Source organism: Hypanus sabinus, chromosome 6, assembly GCF_030144855.1.
Source record: "Hypanus sabinus isolate sHypSab1 chromosome 6, sHypSab1.hap1, whole genome shotgun sequence".
NCBI classification, from domain to species: Eukaryota; Metazoa; Chordata; class Chondrichthyes; order Myliobatiformes; family Dasyatidae; genus Hypanus; species Hypanus sabinus.
Genome location: NC_082711.1, coordinates 57,162,963 through 57,183,936, shown reverse-complemented (window position 1 = coordinate 57,183,936; position 20,974 = coordinate 57,162,963).

Sequence of the window (20,974 nt, the reverse complement as noted above, 5' to 3'; positions counted from 1 at the left end):
ACACTACCCATCCCCGCATCCACCCCACACCAACTTCCAGTGCCCTTCTGTGGATTTTCACGATTTTTACTCCCAGGTTATCTGGATCAGCTGGCCATTCCTTATGCATTATTCCATTGATGGTTTGCACTACCACTACACCCAGGGTTGGTCATCTTAGCCCACATGTACAGGAATGACTGGAGGAAGATAAGGTGTATTAATGCTGGAGACAATAAAAGGCCACCATTATTAAGTCTAGCTTTTATTTATTTACTTATTTGAATTGAAGGTCCCCAGCTGTCATCATGGGATTCAAACCTATGTCCCCAGAGCAATTATTCAAACCTTAGGAAACTAACTGATGGACCATCAATAACTCTCGGAGACGTGAGGCGAGATATAGGCTTTTATTGGCTGGAAGAAAGAACAAGCAGCAAGTGACCACCACACTGCATCCTGGAGACTGAGGCCAGGGCTGTGTCTCCAATCGCCTTTATACCGGGGTCTGTGAGAGGAGCCACAGGAGCAGTCAGCAGGGGGGGTGTCTCCAGACAGGTATATGTAGTTCACCACATTCACCCCACCTTTGTTTCAAAAGAGAGTCCCCAGGGGGCGAAGTTTCTTACAAGCATATTTACAGGTTAAGTCTATCAGGTGGTTGAATCTGTCACTGCGATCTACATAGCACCGGCTGTGATTGCACAGATGCCGGTGGTGATTGCATCGGAGACGGTGGTTGCGCTGGTTCCGGCCTAACTGGAGGTGTCAGCCCACTAGGTGTCAGTGATCCCTCACGCGTGTGCAAGGCACCCAGTGTGGGAGTGTCGTGAGGAGTCTGTGTAGGGCTTGGTGTGCACGGTCTCACCTCGGGTACAGTGTTCATAGTTACCGTGGAGTGTTCGGGGTAGTGGTCTGCTGCTCCTGCGGGCACCAGGTCGCAGACAGAGACCGTGTCCTCCCGCCCATCAGGTAAGACCACGTAGGCATACTGGGAGTTAGCATGTAGTAGGTGAACCCTCTCGACCAGCGGGGAGTATTTATTGCTCCGCGCATGTTTCCAGAGCAGCACTGGCCCTGGGGACGTCAGCCAAGCCGGTAGGGTGGTCCCAGTGGCAGACTTCCTGGGAAAAGAAAATAGGTGCTCGTGAGGGGTGGCATTGGTGGACGTACATAACAGGGAGCGGATAGAGTGGAGTGCCTCGGGGAGGACCTCCTGTCATTGAGAGACCGGCAACCCTTTTGACTTAAGGGCGAAAAGTGTGGCCTTCCACACTGTGGCATTCTCCCTCTCCACCTGTCCATTTCCCCGGGGATTATAGCTCATGGTCTTACTAGTAGCAATGCCCCTAGCCAGCAGGTACTGGCGCAGCTCATCACTCATAAAGGAGGACCCTCTATCACTGTGGATATAGCAGAGGTATCCGAACAGAGTGGAGAGCTGGCGCAGGGCTTTTACGACGGACGTGGCAGTGGTGTCGGGGCAGGGGATGGCAAAAGGGAACCGCGAGCACTCGTCGATAATGTTGAGAAAGTAGACATTGCAGTCGGTGGAGGGAAGGGGGCCCTTAAAGTCGACACTCAGTCCCTCAAAGGGGCGGGTAGCCTTGATAAGTTGCGCCTTTTCAGGATGGTAGAAGTGCGGTTTGCACTCAGCGCAGACTTGGCAGTCCCTGGTCATCGTCCTGATTTCCTCATGGGAGTACGGCAGGTTCTGGGCTTTCACAAAATGGTAAAATCGGGTGACCCCCGGGTGGCAAAGATGTGCATGGAGGGCGTATAGCTGGTCGAGCTGTGCGCTGGCACATGCTCCCTGGGATAGGGCATCAGGGGCTCATTGAGCCTTCCAGGCCGGTACAGGATATCATAGTTGTAGGTGGAGAGTTCTATTCTCCACCACAAAATTTTATCATTTTTGATTTTGCCCCGCTGTTGGTTGCTGAACATGAACGCAACTGAGCGCTGGTCGGTCAAGCTGCGTGAACCTATTGATGGTCTGGCTATAGTCCACGACCATCCTATTTTTCTGCCCGGTCTGAACAACAACCACCTGGGCCCTCCAAGGACTTGTGCTTGGCTCAATGATCCCCTCCCTGAGCAGCTGCTGCACCTCCGACTGAATGGAGGCTCTGTCCCCCGCGCTGTACCTCCTGCTTTTAGTTGCCACAGGTTTACAGTCGGGGGTCAGGTTGGCGAACAGCGGTGGGGGAGGGATCTTGAGGGTGGAGAGGCTGCAAGTGGTGTCAGTAGCGCAGCTGTCAGCATGGTGCTGGGTGCGATGTGTGGGTCAGTGTGACTAAACCAGTTAATTTACCTCAGTGTTGCTATGGCCTTCTACATTTATTAGCTTTTGTAAAATTATCAGTGCCGTTGTGAGCGGAGTAGAGAAGCATGTTTCAAAATAAGGATATTCTCAGTGATAGGAAGGGACAGATGTAAAAGGATAAAGATCAGCTACAACTTCCATCTCCCACGTGTAGTCACTACATATGTGCATAATAATTTCTACTTTGATTTCCCTTCTGAGAATTATAATGCTCCGTTGTTGGTTTTCTTCTTAACAGTCAAGAAAAATCTGAACACCAACTGAAAATAAAATAGAAGATAGTATTAAAAACAAATAAAATGACTAGAGTGTGATCATCTCATTTCAGGAGACTCTTTTAAAGAAGACTATATTTCTGTCTGCTCAGTCAGAAGCCATTGCAATTCTCAGTCAGAAGCTGCTGTGCAATGTTTAATGCAAACCACGGAGTCACCAAACAAAGCTGCAGTTAGGATGTCCGTATTTTGACACAGACTCAATGAGGCAAGAGTACGTTGGTCAGAAGCTCATTGTAAATGAAAATTCCTGAGTTTCTGTTCTACTTGCAATTACCAAAGAAGCACATTCCAAGAATGATGGGTCTAAATAATTACAATCAAATGTCTCCAGAAATACCAAAAGGAAAAATGAGTCCAGGTTTTTTAAGTATCTTTTGAGAATCTGGGGAGACTGCTCTACATCAAATTCAGTTTGATCAAACAACCTGTGAATATCAGAAAAAAATAGATTTACTCCACACAAAATCTTCATTTTATGGTTAGAGAGTTAATCTTTTGCAATCAAGTATTCTATGGTTTATATGAAGTGTTGTTGGCAGTTTTTCATCACATGTATAGCACATTTCAATGCCCTGACCATGTTTGTGTCAGGATCACTCTGAGTACCAATGTGGGCTGGCTTTGCCCAGCTATTAATACTCAGCTCCTTCTCACCTTTTATTAAGATTGAAGAAACGTTTTATTTTGTGCAACACTTAAATAGTACGAATAACAGGGAATTAGGTTCAACTTTTACAAATGTCTATTCTAGCTCATGAATTGAATAATCATTGAAATCTATATCACAGAAGGAGGCTATTCAGCCCACTGATTTCAAGCAAGCCCAAAAAGAGTGGAGGTGAGTCCACTTCCGAAGTGTTGGTTATTGGCCCTGTGTGTTTGCCTTGTCAGATGAATGGTTCTCAATTACCCCAGAAATTCTGAGGAGTTCACCACCATTTTGGATTATCAATAGACAGTTGCATCTCAGGCTTATTTGCTGGTGGTGGTCATCAAGTCTATTTACAATGCAGTCATCAGAAACCAATGTCGCCTTCAAGTGTTTGCCATTTTATTTAATCCTACAGCCAACGCAGTTGTGCTCAAGTACCAGATGCTGGAGTATTCTGATTTTATTTCAGTTGTACAGTACCAGCACATTTTACTTTTAGTCAGCTGCAGATCTTTTTAAAGATATTCCTTATTAACTCTTCTGTAGGTCAATTTATTACAAGTATGAAGGTATACAATGAAAACTCCAGATTCAATTTAGGGTTTGTGTCAGCAGTATTACCTGGAGCAAAAAAGAGGAAACCACATCAGGTGTCAGACCTCTCAGTGGGAGAGAATTTCCGAGACAGAGACTACAACTCCCTATCCTTCACTATAGTCTTGGAGAGAGGGATAGGAGTAGGTTGTAACATTTGTTCATTATGTACTGTGTTGTATAATGTAGGCAGTCATGGTCTTTCCATGAATGTGACTCCTCTTGCCAATTTTTTCTACAGAAGTGGTTTGCCATTGTTTTCTTCTGGGCTAGTCTTTATTAGATGGGTGACCTCAGCCATTATCAATATGCTTCAGAGATCGTTGGCCTGGCGTCAGTAGCCGCATAAGTAGGACTTATGATGTGTCCATCCACCACCTACTCCCATATCTTCACATGATTCTGATTGGGGGTTAAGCAAGTGCTACACCTTGCCCAAGGGCGACTTGCAGGCTAGCAGAGGGAAGGAGCGCCTTGCACCTTCTTTGGTAGAGACGTATCTCCACCCCACCATGCAAGATGGCATGGGAAAGAATTTAACTGGGGGAGGGAGACTTATGATGCTATTAGGAAAGAACTTGGGAGCATAGATTGGTAACAGATGTCCTCAGAAAAGTGGAGAACAGTAATGCGGAGGTTCTTAGGGAACACTTGAATTGGGTTCTGAATAGGTTTGCCCCACTGAGGCAGGGAAAGGGTGGTAGGGTGGAGGAACCATGGTTGACAAAAGATGTGGAGCTTTACTTAAGTAAAAGGCTTACTTAGGGTTCAGAAAGCAAGAATTAGACAAGGAACAAGAGTGTTACAAGGTAGTCAGGAAGGAGCTGAAGTATGGATTTAGGAGAGCTAGAAGGGGGCATGAGGAGATATTAGTGAGTAGGATTAAGGAAAATTGCAGGGAGTTCTACACATATGTAAAGAGCAGGAGGATGGCTAGAGTGTGAACAGGAAATATGTGCCTAGATTTAGAGGAGGTAAGGGAGTCTCTTAATAAATACTTTACTTCAGAACTCACCAGCAAGACAGACCTTGGCGAGGGACATTGGTGTTTGTGAGGACACTGCAAAACATCTGAAATGCTGGAGCATATTGACATAAAGAAAGAGGAAGTGCCTGTTTTGAAAATCATTAGAATAGGTAAGTCACCAGGGCTTGATTGATAATCTCAGGTTTTGACGGGAAGCGAAGGAAGAGACTGTTGTTCCTTTGGTGATGATCTTTACACCCTCGCTGGCCACAGGAGTAGTTCGGATGATTGGAGGGAGGCAAATTATATTCCCTAGTAGGGATAATCTGAGGGATTATAGACCAGTGAGTCATGCATCACTGGTGGGAAAATTACTGGAAAAGATTCTTAAAGACAGGATTAGAAGCATAGTCAGCTTAGAGATAGTCAGCATGGCTTTGTGAGGGGCAGATCATGCCTCACGAGTCTGATTGAATCCTTTGAGGATGTGATAAAGCACTGATGAAGGTAAAGCAGTGGATGTGGTGTATATGAATTTTAATAAAGTTTCCCATGGTAGGCTCATTTATAAGGCATGAGATTCAGGGAAACCTGGCAGATTGGATATAGAATTGAGTTGCCCATAGAAGGCAGAGGGTGGTTGTAGATGGAAATCCTTTTAGAACGGAGATGAAGGGAATTTCTTTAGCCAGAGAGTGGCAAATCTGTGGAATTTGTAGCCACAGGCAGCTGTGGAGGCCGAGTCTTTATGTATACGTAACATTCTGTGAATGTAATGGTCTTTCTGTAGAAACAGTGTTTGGGTTATGGTTAGAGATAACGGGTGCTTTGGATGTGAGCTGGGCCTTTTGTTTGGTGGGAGATGAAGACGGAAGATGCTGGAGAGAACCGGTTGTAGGATTCAACCTGGTGAGGGATCGTGATTTGATGGAGTCAGCTGCTAGGATCGACTGAGGATCAGTGAATATGAATTTTTGAGAAGAGTTAAGCTCCAACTTGTCTACATTTGACATTTAATTATAATGGGCCCTTTTTGCTTTTTCTTTCTTTAATAACCCTTTAGCTAAGTTAAGATTCGTAAATATAATTCCTTTAACTGTATGCAGTGTACTGTCTGTTTTTTCTTGGCATTGAGATGTAACCGGGTAGCAGATTACATGGCATTCACACAAACCGGGGTTGGGTTGGGAGAGCCGTTTCAATCTCATGGGTTTGGCAGAACCGGAGTGTGCATTCCCTAGACTTACACAGCCAAGGAAACTAGTGGGGTTTCATTTGTGGGAGCTCATTCAGGATCAATTTCATTAGATGCTGTGTGATTGCTCTGAGCACTGATCCAGTGGGTTGTGTGTTTAAGCCTGTGTGAAACTATTGTCCAGTACCGTGATTTAGATACATGATTATGGACATTGCAGGGTTTGAGAGGTAGTGCGAATCCATGGGTTACCGGTAATGAATGCGTAAATATTGAGTGGGGTAGACATTCATAGCCCCAATTAATTGCTAATTCAGACTTCAAGTACTGTTAAAGCATTAGGAACAGTAACTAACGATCATGGAGTGGAGGTTTGACAAAATTACTTCGTTTTAGTTCAGACTAGCGCTGACATAACGGCAGTGGATCTGCCTGGTGCCCTGGGCGAGGGAGCGCCATGGGCTGTCCATACTTTCTGGGAGAAGGGAAGTGTAGACGAGGGTGCTGAATTGGAATCTCAGTTTCCCGTAGCTGGGGGCAGAGACTTTAAAGACAGGTTGCTCTCGTTTCTGTGGGGCAAGGGGAAGGAATGGAAGGATGTGGAAGGTCTAATGTGTCCTTCAGTAAGGGGTGGGCATTCTGAGCTGGTATTGGCCCTTACCTTCCTGCTGAATAAACGGCCAAAGTCCCAGTTATACTAGGCTCAGCACATTCTCAGGAACAACACCCACCCCAAGGGGGAGGAGAAATAAGACTCTTGGGCAGAACAGACCTCTCAGATGCTGGATGAGTGGCAGTGCTTTGATAACGTGAAAATACAGTGATTGGTAGAGAGTTTGAGGGGACTGGCTGCTGATGTAGTGAGATCCTTAAGGACACAGAACACCTTTGCTACTTCCGGGCAATACATGCAAGCACTAGAAAATGTTTTCAGTCTGACAGAAATCGCAATGGAGTTTATGACGGGATTTCGAGAATAGGCTCATACATGAGTTACTGAACATGCTTGGAGTCAAGAAGTCGAGGACTACGCCTTATCTCCTGTGGGGTGATCCCCAACCCCAGAGGTTCAATCGGACCTTGTCTGACCTGGGAGCGTCTGAAGCTGAAGAAGTAGATGATGTGGTAAGGAGGTCCCAAAGAGTCAGGAGACCTGTGTAACATAGTATGGCACCTACCCCTTGGTGAGCTATGTCACTGCCATTTACACCTGAGTTGAACTTTGTATTTTGTATTAAGGGGTGACAAATTTTCTTAATGTTATAAGGACATGACTAATTTTGGTGGAAGGACCTTCTTTGACATGCTTGGAACCTTGGAGATCAGTAAAAAGAACAAATGGAGTCAACATATAAGGCATCTGGTCCACTGCTACAACTGTACACAGAATCAAGCTACAGGGTACTCGCCATATTATCTGATGGGTGTGAAATAAGGTTGCCTGTTGACCTCTGCTTTGGGACTAGTGGGCAGGATCTACAACAGAAGATTTATCTGAAGTATGTGTCTGATATGAAAAAGGAGATGAAAAAGGCTTACGAACTAGCTGAGGTCTTGGCTACTAAGCAGAATCAAGGAAATAAGAGAAGGAATGATGAAGAGGTTAGGTTATCCTAACCAATACCTGGAGATCGAATCCTTATAAAGAATTTGGGGCTACCTGGGAAGCATAAGTTGGCTGACTGCTGGCTGGCTACGTCCTATGTAGTGGAGACTCAGATGCCAAATAAACCAGTTTCCCGAGTGAAACCCAAGGATGGGAATGTGCCTGTCAAGATTCTCCATCGGAACCACCTTCTACCTCTGGGACAAGAGTCAGAGAGCCGGAACTGGGCCCTACATCTAGTAAGAGGAGTCTGTGGTGACGTGGGAGAACCAAAGGACCAGCAGCGAGAAAGATTAGACTTATATAGCCAAGGAAACCACACATCCACACAAACTGGGGTTTGGGGTGGGAGAGAGCTGTCTCAATCTCGCGGGTTTGGCAGGCCTGGAGTGTGTATTCCCTAGACTTACGCAGCCAAGGAAATGAGACACTAGACACTATAGTACAGTACAGGCCCTTCAGCCCTCGATGTTGTGCCAACCCATATATTCCTTAAAAAATGTACTAAACCCACACTTCTCCATAACCCTCCATTTTTCTTTCATCCATGTGCCTGTCCAAGAGGCTCTTAAATACCCCTAATGTTTTAGCCTCCATCACCATCATTCCAGGCATTCACAACCCTCTGTGTAAAAAAACTTACCCCTGAATGCTCCCCTAAACTTCCCTCCCTTAACTTTCTACTTATGCCCTCTGGTGTTTGCTATTGGTGCCCTGGGAAACAGATACTGGCTATCCACCCTATCTATGCCTCTCATAATTTTGTAGACCTCTATCAAGTCCCCTCTCATCCTTCTACTCTCCAAAGAGAAAAGTCCCAGCTCTGCTAACCTTGCCTCATAAGACTTGTTTTCCAATCCAGGCAACACCCTGGTAAATCTCCTCTACACCTTCTCCATAGCTTCCACATCCTTCCTATAATGAGGTGACAAGAATTGAACACAATACTCTAAGTGTGGTCTCACCAGAGATTTGTAGAGTTGCAACATGACCTCTCTACTCTTGAACTCAATCCCCTATTAATGAGGCCTAGCATCCCATAGGCCTTCTTAACTATCCTATCAACCTGTGCAGCAACCTTGAGGGATGTATGGATTTGAACCCCAAGGTCGCTCTGTTCATCCACACTCTTAAGTAACTGACCATTAACCCTGTACTCAGCCTTCTGGTTTGTCCTTCCAAAATGCATCACCTCACACTTATCCGAATTGAACTCCATCTGCCACTTTTCTGCCCAACTCTGCATCCTGTCTATATCCTCTTGTAACCTTCAATAACCCACAGCTCCATCCACAACTCCTCCAATCTTCGTGTCATCTGCAAACTTACTCACCCATCCTTCTGCCTCTTCATCCAGTAAATCTCCTCTACACCTTATTTATAAGAATCACACAGAGCAGGGGTCCCAGGACAGATCCTTGCGGCACTCCATTAGTCACCGACCTCCAGGCAGAATACTTTCCTTTCACTACTATCTTCTGCTTTCATCCTGTAAGCCAATTTTTTATCCAAACAGTCAAGGTTCTACTGATCCCATGCCTCATGACTAGTGAGGTTTCATATATTTAAGGAAAAGGTTGATAGACTTTTGGTTGGTTTGGGCATGAAGGGATATGTAGAGAAGGCAGGAGATTGGGGTTGTGAGGAAAATTGGATCAGCTATGATGAAGTGGCAGAGCAGACTCGATGGGTCAAATATCCTAATTCTGCTCCTATATCTTATGGTCTTATGGCATGATTTTAGGGTGATTGAAGGAAAGTATGGGGGGGGGGATTCAGAGATGAGTTCTTTAATAGAAAGAAGTGGGTACGTGGAACAACCTGCCAGGGGTAATGGTAGAGACAGATACATTAGAACCATTTAAGGAACTCTTAGGTAGGCATATAGATAATAAAAAATGTGGGCTATGTAGGAGGGAAGGGTTAGATTGATCTTAGAGTAGGTTAAAAGGTCAGCACAACATCATAGACCAATGTGCTGAAGCATTCTATGTCCTATGTTCAATGTCAAATATAATTAATGCCTGAGGCAAAATGCATTTAGTTAATTAAGCACATAAAATGTACTTTATAAGTTACAATTCAAGTATAAATCTTTTGAGGATCCATTGGTATTTTACAAACTTGGTGAACAGCCATCACAAGCTCTCACAGTTACCATAAAATGTATTGTCAACATCATAGTAGGGTTCCATCTCAAATAAGGATTATTGCTTTGCGAAGTCCCAGGAATATGATCAAGATCTTGTCACACTTTGAGACTGTTTGCCCATTTTCCATAGCAAGATTTTGAAAGTTAGTTACATTTCAGCCTTTTATTTTAAATGAAAGTAGGTTACATGATTTCAAATTCTTACAGCCAACAAAGACCTTAATAAATGTGGTTGAGAATCAGAGAAGACGTGCTTTACTTCTCAAGATTACTGGTCTAAACTTCACAGTCAGTAGTAGAAACCTTAATTCAATGCTCATTATCTTCACTGATGCCCACAGTGGTATTTTGTAGTTTCTGACATGGGATTTAAAATCATTGAAATAGTATCAGAAGAATTACAATGAGAGATTGAAACCAATTGGCCCATTATGCCTATCTCATTTGAAGGAGAACCCAATTTAATCCATTCTTCCCACACCAATTCATAGTCCTTCAAATACTGAAGTTCTTTTAAATCCAATAAGGTATTCTATCTCTTACAAACCTTTAAGTCAGTAAATTCTCAACTGTTACCATCCTCTGACTCATCCTCCCAATCAAAGTTACCATAAATTTGTGTCCCCTGGCTCTAGATCCCTCAGCTAAGGGCAGTAGCTCTTCTCAAAACAGAGAATTATAATTGCTGGAAACTTGTAATAAAAACACAAAAAGTAAGGCAGAAATCATGGAGGGAGAAACAGAGTTAACATTTTAGTCTAACAACTTATCATCAGGAAAGTTTCATACCATTCAGTTACTCATAAATGTATACACTATCATTAAGCCACTTCTCTTCCAAAAAGGAACAACTCTGTCTAATCTTTGTCCATTTTTCCATAGTTCTTCAGCATCTTTGACACAGCAATCATGTCTTTTCTTTAAGTATTCCGGTCCAACTAGTTATATACATTTCTATCAGGCCTCGCTGCGTTTATCTCCTGTGCCTCAGTTAATAAAGGGAAGCATTCTATATAGTATTCTAACTACTTATTGGCTTGTCCTACAACCTTTAGTTCATTCTCAGGCCATAGGATCATATGAATTAGAAGCAGGAGTATCCCACTTGACCTCTGTAGATTGTATTGCCATTTGCTATGGTCATAGCTGATTTGACTGTAAACGCGACCCCACATTCCTATCTATTCCAGTAACCTCTCACCCCTTAATTATGAAAGATCTATCTACCTATTCTTTAAAAATACACAAACAATTTTTTCCACTATCCTTTCAAAGAGAGTTCCAAAAACCTTTGCTTCAACTTATAAGAGTAAACCCTATTTCTAGATACTCTTACAGGAGAAAATATCTCCACATCCTTATCGATGACTGTTAAGTCCCTGCAGGATCTTAAATTGAATGGCACAGTGGTATGGCTGTCAGTGTAATGCTATTACAGATTCACCAACCAGGGTTCATTTCTGCCACTATCTGTGCAGAGCTTGCATATTCTCTCCGAGATTGCATGGGTTTTCTCCGGGTGCTGTGGTTTCCTCCCATATTCCAAAGACATGCAATTTAGTAGGTGAATTGGTTACATGGGTGTAATTGAGTGTCATGGGCTCATGGCTGGAAGGGTCTGGAACCATGCTGTATCTAAGTAAAAAATAAATAAAATGCTTCACTCCAATTCCCTCTCACTCTTTTCAACTCTAGTAGATATATGACTAGTTCACCTAATGCTTTCTTATAAGAACCCAGCCATTACAGGCATGAGTCTAATAAACCTTTACGAACTGTTCCTAACATATTGAACATGCTCCCTTTAATAGGAAGAACACTACTGTAACAATATTCCAATTATATTCTCACCAATCTCTTATGTAATTCTAGCCTTTTGTGAATCATGTTCCAGCACTAACTCATTACTTGTACCTTGATACTAGATGATAGTCAGGAAGCAACTTACCTAATTTGTCCTGACCTACCTAATTTACGACTGTAGATCCTGTTAAATTTCAGGTCAGTGGTAGCCTCCACTGGGATCATGGTGAAGGCAGGGCTGACACAAGTAACTGATGTCTGCTCAACTAATTAGATTGAACAATCCTCATAGAACATAACCACCTAACCTAGAGCCTATAAATTAGAATATTTAATTAATGTAAAATTATTTACAGAGAGCCAAATCAAGAGAGGAAAAGAAGATTCAAGACCTGTTAATGGCATTGGCAGTACACAAGTGTAAAGGAGAATGAAATAATTGTTACTCTGGGTCCAATGCAGCACAATGAAAGACACAATGAGATAAAGACACAATGATAAAAGAAAATAAATATAAAAAGTTAAGAGAGCTTATATACATAGATTGATTGCATGTCCTTAAAGTGAGGCTAGGCACAGGAGTATCTGTACATAAGGTGGCTGACAGGAAGGGATAAAGTAGTGGTGATGGAGGTGTGGGGTGTGCAGGGATGGGTTCATGGGTGAAAGTGTTGATCAGCCTTACTGCTTGTGGAGGTAACGGTTTTTGAATCTGGGAGTCCTGGCATGGATGCTACGTAGCCTCCTTCCTGATGGGAGAGGGACAAACAGTCCATGAGCAACACCCACAACAGGCTGCTGTTTATTGATTACAGCTCAGTATTCAACACCATCTTCCCCTCAGTACCAATCAATAAACTTCAAAACCTGGGTCTCTATAACTCCCTCTGCAACTGGATCTTTGACTTCCTCATCGGGAGACCACAGTGTGGATTGGATATAACTGACGATCAACACAAGTACACATTTAGGAACAGCTTCTTCTGCTCGGCCATCAGATCTCTGATGAACCCATGAAGTCTACCTCACTACTTTGCTCTCATCTAGCACCACTTTTAAAAATAATTCTTATTGTAACATAGTGATGTTTAATGCAGGTAATGTTACAGCCATTCAAGACTTTAGTTAGACCCACTTGGAGTACTGTGTTCAGTTCTGGTCACCTCACTACAGGAAGGATGTGGATACTATAGAAAGAGTGCAGAGGAGATTTACAAGGATGTTGGCCTGGACTGGAAGATATGCCTTATGAGAATAGATTGAGTGAACTTGGTCTTTTTCCTTGGAGTGACAGAGGATAAGAGGTGTATAAGATGATGAGAGGCATTGATCGTGTGGATAACCAGAGGGTTTTTCCCAGGGCTGAAATGGCTAACATGAGGGGGCATAGTTTTAAGGTGCTTGGAAGTAGGTACAAGGGGGATGTCAGAGGTAAATTTTTCACACAGAGTGGTGGGCACATGGAATGCACTACCTGCAATGGTCTTTTAATACAATAAGGTCTTTTAAGAAAATCTTAGATAGGTACATGGAGCTTAGAAAAATAAAGGACTATGCAGTTGGGTAATTCTAAACAGTTTCTAGAGTAGGTTACATGGTCGACCAAAGGACCTGTAATGTGCTATGTTCGATATTCTATGTATTGCACTGTACCGATGCTGCACCACAACAAATTTCATCTTGTATGACAGGATAATAAACCTGATTCTGATTCTAATGTACTGTAGATATCAAGACAGCACCAGTGATAAGGAGCATGAGTGCTAACCATTAGCAGCACATTTTAAAGATGTGGGGTGAGAAAGGGGCATGAACACGATGATGGGAAAGAATGAGAGAGCAGTTTAGCTTTTGGAAAATTCCCTGTTCATTCCAGAAGGTTACAAAGTGGCTAGATGGAAGATAAGATGAAGTTCTTCTAGTTAACATTGAATCTCAATATGGCAGTGAGGAGGCTGCAGAAAGGTGGTTCAGATTAGGACTGGGGTTGGGAATTAAAGTAGCATTTATCAGGAAGCTTAACCTCTTCTGCTAAAAGTAGTGCAAGTGAAATGCTGCATGGCTTAGTGTGATTGTTTGAGGCCCTTGTGGATGAGATGAATAAACAAGTGTTCAGTCCCTTCCAATCTTATGTGAAGGTGCCATGGGATGGGGATTGGTGGCAAGGGACAGACAGATAGTCCAGGGAGTCACAAGTCCGTGTGCACTTCAAATGAGGGAAAAGTGGGAAGATGTGGGATCATGTTGGAGCTGGCAGAAATTATGAAGGACAACACATTGAATCCACCCATAAAAGATGCTTTGGATCTAAAGTTCTCATCCTTATTTTCAAATCTGTACATGGTCTCACGGCGTTTTATGTAACCTGTCCTCCTTCAATTTTGGTCTCTTGAACACACCAAATATTAATATGTCCACAATCACTGGTCACATTTTTGGCTGCCAAGATACAAAACTGTGGAATTCCACTGAACTCCGTTCTCTAGTACTAATGAAATGACGCTAACTAATTGATCCTAACAAGTATAGTCTCACAGGTCTAGTTGATTGTGGGAGTTGCAATGTGCAATCTTTATTGTTATTAAGCAAACCTCCAGCGATGTTGCTATTCCAAATAATCACAGCCTGTATGAAGTCAGTGCAGTAGTTACATCAGGTCCTTGTGCCTGAGATTACCACATTTCCTCCCCTTAATATGAAAAAATACATAACTATGAAAAGATTGTTGAATACCATGTGAACAACAGAAGTATAAAATCAACAGTGTTCAGCTAGGGTACACTCTCCCAATTTATTATCAACATCAGCAGGAAGAACTCACAGCTTGATGATGAGTATTTTCCCTATTCAGATATTTAACCTGTGTAATGATTTTCCTGCTGATTGCGAACATCAGCTATCCCATTCCAAAGATGTGCCTTCAGGTTAACTGGATACCATAAACTATCTGTAGAGTAGGTAAGTAATAGAAGAATATTAGAATCAGAATCAGAATCAAGTTTTTTATCACCGGCATGAGACCAGAAATTTGTTAACTTACAGCAGCAGTTCAATGCAATACTGTACATAATATAGAAGAGAAAATAATAATAATAAAATAAGTGAATCAATTCAATATACTTTATACAGTATATGTATATTGAATAGATTAAAAATTGTGCAAAAAACAGAAATATTATATCTCAAAAATAAGTGAGGTAGTGTCCAAGGTTTCAATGTCCATTTAGGAGTTGGATAGGAGAGGGGAAGAAGCTGTTCCTGAATCACCGAGTGTGTGCCTTCAGGCTTCTGTATCTCCTACCTGATGGTAACAGTGAGAAAAGGGCTGGAGGTGCTTCAAATGGATGCTGTCTTTCTGAGACACCGCTCCTTGAAGATATCCTGGATACTTTGTAGACTAGTAGCCAAGATGGAGCTGACTAAATTTACCATCCTCTGCAGCTTCTTTCAGTCTTCTGCAGTAGACACTGCCCCACCTCCATACCAGACAGTGATGCAGCCTGTCAGAATGCTTTCCACGGTACATCTATAGAAGTTTTTGAGTGTATTTGTTGGCACGCCAAATCTCTTCAAACTCCTAATAAAGTATAGCCACTGTCTTGCCTTCTTTATAACTGAATCAATATGTTGGGACCAGGTTAGATCCTTAGAGTCTTGACACGCTCCCTGAAACACAAATCGAAGTAAATATAATAAAATTTAAATATTAACTCATTATTAGAAAATAGAAAAGGGAAAAGGGAATCTCACTACCTGGTTGTATCGTCAGCAAATTTATAGATGGTATTTGAGCTATGCCTAGACACACAGTTGTGTGTATATAGAGAACAGAGCAGTGGGGTAAGCACATTCCCCTGAGGTGCACCAGTGTTGATTGCCAGAGAGGAGGAGATGTTATCACCAATCCACATAGATTGTGGTCTTCTGGTTAGGAAGTTGAGATTCCAATTGCAGAAGGAGGTACAGAGGCCCAGGTTTTGCAACTTCACGATCAGGATTGTGAGAATGATGGTATTAAATGCTGAAATATAGTCGATGAACAGCATCCTGACGTAGGTGTTGGTGTGTTGTCCAGGTGGTCTAAAGCCACATGGAGAGCCTTTGAGATTGCATCTGCCATTGACCTATTGTGGCGATAGTGAAATTGCAACAGGTCCATGTCCTTGCTGAGACAGGAGTTCAGTCTAGTCATGACCAACCTCTCAAAACATTTCATCATGTAGATGTGAGTGCTACCAGGCGATAGTCATTAATGCTCACATTATTCTTCTTAGGCACTGGTATAATTGTTGCCTTTTTGAAACAAGTGGGAACTTCTGCCCATAGCAGTGAGAGGTTGAAAATGTGCTTGAATACTCCTGCTAGTTGGTTGGCACAGGTTTTCAGAGCCTTACTGGGTACTCCATCGAGACCTTCTGCCTTGTGAGGTGATCAGACTTCCAGAAGCGAGGGTGTGGAATAGAATGGCAGGCATTCTTGATGGTGGTGTAGCAATGGTCCAGTGTGTTGCTTCCTCTGGCATTGCAAGTGACCTGTTGATGGTAATTGCTTAGTGATTTTTTCAGACTGACCTGGTTAAAATCTCCCAAAACGATGGTGAAGGCATTAGGATGTGCTTTTAGTGCATGTTGATCCCATTGCTCAGATCATCTAAAGCCTGATTGACATTGGCCTGAGGTGGAATTTATACTGTTAATAAAATGCCCCAGAGAACTCTCTTGGTAGGTAAAAAGGACAACACTTAACTGCCAGATATTCCAAGTCTGGTGAACAGAATCAGGACAGCACTGATATATTTGTGCACAAAGAAGAGTTGATCATAAGGTAGAGTCTACTTTTGAGAGACTCTATAGATCTATCCTGATGGTGTATCATAAACCCGTTGATCTGAATCGCTGCATCCGGTATGGAAGGGGTTAACCAGGATTCCGTGAAACAAAGGACACATGCATTCCTAATATCCTTAATAAAGAAGATTTGTGAGAGAAGGAATACATTACAAACAAATGCAAAACACTGTGGCAGATAATAGTTGATGGGCCGAGTGGCTTGATTCTGCTTCTATGCCTTTTAATGGGTTGCCATCATAATGATTTATTAGGCACTCAGCAAAGGCCAAAAAAAGAAGCAAGGTTTTATTGGAGCAGCCATTGTGTGAATGAGCCACTGTTAGTGTGGTCAGGCTTTGACTCAAGAGGCTGTGGCAAGAGTTCCTAGTAAGCTGTTTACTTTCTTTGTCTATTAATACATAGCTAGTGTGATAAGAATGGATCCAGCTTTAGTGGTATGTTCTTCGTGTGAGACATGGGAACTCTGGGAGACCTCCAGATAATCACATCTGCATGAAGTGCATCAAGCTGCAGCTTCTTAGAGAGCATGTTCAGGAACTGGAGTTGGATTCATATGGGAGAATCAGGAGGTGAGCTACAGGGAGGTAGTCGCCACTAGGTTGCTGGAGGCAGGTGCCTTGGTGACTGTCAGGAGAGGGAAAGAGAATACACAACCAAAGGCGAGTACTCTTGTGGCCATTCCCTCAATAATAAGTGTAACATTTTGTATACTGTTGGGGGAGTGAAGAGTGGGGAGCAACAGCAACTGGGACTCTGACTCTGGTTTTGTGGTCAGGAGGGAAGGGGTGGGGGGGAATGAACACGAGAAGTGCAGTAGTGGTAAGGGATTCCATAGTTGGAGGAGCAAAGAAGATTTAAGACTGTATTCAGATGATGAATACAGGACTGAAGGTGTTACATTTGAATGCATACAGTATACAGAATAAAGTAGATGATCTCGTAGCACTGTTAGAGATTGACAAGTATTTTATTGTGGGCATCGCTGAATTGTGGTTGAAAGAACATCATAGTTGGGAGTTCAATGTCCAAGGATCCACATTATATTAAAAGCACAGACAGGTAGAGCAAAGGGTATGGGGTGGCTCTATCAGTGAAAAATGAAATCAAATCCTCAGAAAGAGGTGACAAAGGAACAGAAGATGTCAAATTCACGTGGGTAGAGTTATGAAACTGATTAAAAAGACTCCAATGGGCCTCTGAACAGTAGCCAAGATATGGGCTACAAACTATAATGGGAGACAAAAGAGAGAAAATTTGCGGAGAGCCTAAAAATGGCTTTTAAAGTAGCTTGTGGTTCAGCCCACTAGGGAATAATATGAAAGAGGATGCAAGAAGTTTTTTTAGATATATAAAGAGTGAAAGAGCTGTGAGAGTGGATATTGGACTGCTGGAAAATGATGCTGGAGAGGGAGAGGTAGTAATGGGGGGAGCAAAGAATTGGCGGATGAACTTCAAAGTTCAAATAAATTCATTATCAAAGTTTATATACATCACCATTTACAACATTAAGATTCATTTTCTTGTAGATATTCTCAATAAATCCATACTAGAATAATAACTATAATGGAATCTATGAAGAACCACACCATTCAGCCAGTGTGCAAACAACAACAAACACAAAGTGCTGGAGGAACTCAGCAAGCCAGGCAGCATCTAAGGAAAAGAGTAGATTGTCGACATTTTGGGCCGATAGCCTTTCCATAGGTGCTGCCTGGCCTGCTGAGTTCCTCCTGCGTTTAGTTTATGTTGCTTGCATTTTCAGCATCTGCAGATTTTCTCATCTTTGCAGAAACAGAGCAAATACAGAAATAAATAAATAATAATAATAAATAAAAAAACAATAAATATCAAGAACAGATGATGAAGAATCCTTGAAAGTATGTTCATAGTTTGTGAGAGCATTTCAATGATGGGGCAAGTGAAGTTGACATTATCCCCTTGGGTCAAGAGCCTGATGGTTGAGGTGTAATAACTTTTCCTGAACCTGGTGGTATGAGTCCTGAGGCACTTGTACCTTCTTCCTGAAGGCAACAGTGAGAAGAGAGCTTGCTGTGGGTGATGGGGGTCTCTGCTTATGCATGCTGCTTCCCTGTGACAACACCTTGTGTAGATGTGACCAATGGGGTCCATGGCTTTAGCCATGATGGACTGGGCTGTATCCACTAAATTTTGTATGATGTTGCATTGAAAGGCAGTGATACAGCCAGTCAATATACACTCCACCACACATCTATAGAAGTTTATCAAAATTTTAGATGTCATGCTACCTAATAAGTATTTTGCATCAGTCTTCATTGTGGAAGACATTAACAGTAAGCCAGAAATTTGAGCGTGTCAGGGGCAGAATTGAGTGTTATTACTAAAGAAGAGCTGCTTGAGATGCTAAAAGGACTGAAGGTAGCTAATTTACCTGGACCAGACGGCTTATCTCCGGGGTTCTGAAAGAGGTAGCTGAAAAGATTGTGGTAGCCATAGAAGTGACCTTTCTAGAATCACTGCATTCTGGAATGGTTCTGGAGGACTGGAATATTGCAAATGTCACTCCACTCATTAAGAAAGGAAGGAGGCAATAAAGGAAATGATACGCCAGTTAGCCTGACTTTAGTGGTTGGGAAGATGTTAGAGACAATTATTAAGGATGGAGTTTCGGGGTACTTGGAGTCACATGGTAAAATAGTCCAAAGTCAGTACGATTTACACTGGGGGAGCTCTTGCCTGACAAATCTGTTGGAATTCTTCGAAGAAATAACAGGTAGGATAAACAATGGATAGTCAATGAATGTTGTTTACTTAGATTTTCAGAAGGTCTTTGACAAGGTGCCACACATGAGGCTTTTTAACAAGATAAGAACTCATGGTATTAAGCAAAAATACTAGCATGGATAGAAGATTGGCTGAATGGCAGGAAGCAAAGAGCGGGGAAAAAGAAAGCTTTTTATGATTGGCTACCGGTGACTAGAGGTGTTCCTCAGGTGTCAGTGTTGTGACTGCTTCTTTTCACATTACATAGTATGTCAATGATGGAGCTGATGGCTGTGTGGCCAAGTTTATGGATTATATGAAGATAGATGGAGGAGCAGGTAGTGTTGAGGAAGTAGGGAGTCTGCTGACAGACTTGGATTAGGAGATTAAGCATAGAAGTGGCAGATGGAATACAGTTTAAGCATGTGAATGGTCATGACCTTTGGTAGAAGGAATAAAGGCCAAGACAATTTTCTAAGCAGGAAGATAATTCAGAAATCAGAGATGCAAAGGGACTTGGGAGTCCTTGCGCAGAATTCCCTAAAAGTTAACTTGCAGGTTGAGTCAATAGTAAGCAAGGCAAATGCAATGTCAGCATTAATTTCAGGAGGATAGAATGTTAAAGCAAAGATGTAATGCTCGGGCTTTATAAGGTATTGGAGGATTATGAGCAGTTTTGAGCTCCTTATCTAAGAAAAGTTGTGCTGGCATTGGAGAGTGTTGCAGAAGAGGTTCATGAGAATGATTCTGAGAATGAAAGGGTTAATGCATGAGGCGTGATTGATGGCTCTGGGCCTGTAGTCACTGGAGTTTAGAAGAATGAGAAGGGATCTCATTGAAACCTATTGAATATTGAAAGGCTGAGATAGAGTGGATATGTAGAGGATATGTAGAGGATGTTTACTATAGTGGGGGAGTGTAGGACCAGAAGACAGAGCCTCAAAATAGAGGGACGTCCAATTAGAACAAGGATGTGAAGGAATTTCTTTCACCAGAGAGTGGTGAATCTGTGTAAGTCATTGCCACAGGCTGCTGTGGAGGCCAAGTATAGGTTATATTGAAAGTGGAGGTTGATAGTTTTTTGATTAGTCAGGTTGTCAAATGTTACAGGGAAAAGATGGGAGAATGGGATTGAGAGGGATAATAAATCAGTCATGATGGAATGGCAGTGCAGACCCTTTGGGCTGAATGGCCTAATTCTGTTCCTATGTCCATGATCTTGTGGTCTTATGGCTTAAATAAGTGGGCAAATGGAAGTGATAGGATTGCTCTGACAAAAGCATATACATAATGTGCCAAATAGCCCCTTCTGTGTTATAAATAAATTTGAATAAAAACATAAGCGTACAATAATTAGATCGCAACCTGAGAACTCTGAACAATTCTCTCACTGGTCATCAAGATGGGAAGATTAGATGGGCGAGAGTGCTCAGGATATATAGCAAAGAGTTGCAAAGACGACAGATCACATAAGCTAGAGTCATTTCCTTCGAACAAGGAGGATGAACAAAAATTTAATTGAGATGAATAAATTGACAGGCCAAAATGGAAACCAAGGTTAATTAAATAACTCAGCCACAGCAGACATGGCAATCAGGAGAGCAGCTTGTATTCATGGTAGGCTGGAGGTGCTGGGGACACCAGAATACTGGCTATTTAAGGGTGTGATTTTCCAAGGTATATATCAGAAACTCTGTCTACCTTGGACAGCAGTCTGAAGGGGTTAAAAGCTCATGTCCACAAACAGCTGAGTTTTCTATCAAAGTTTTAGTGTCACGCTGTATAACTCCAGTCTGAAGTAAAATTTGCTCTGTCCTCTGTCAATTTCTA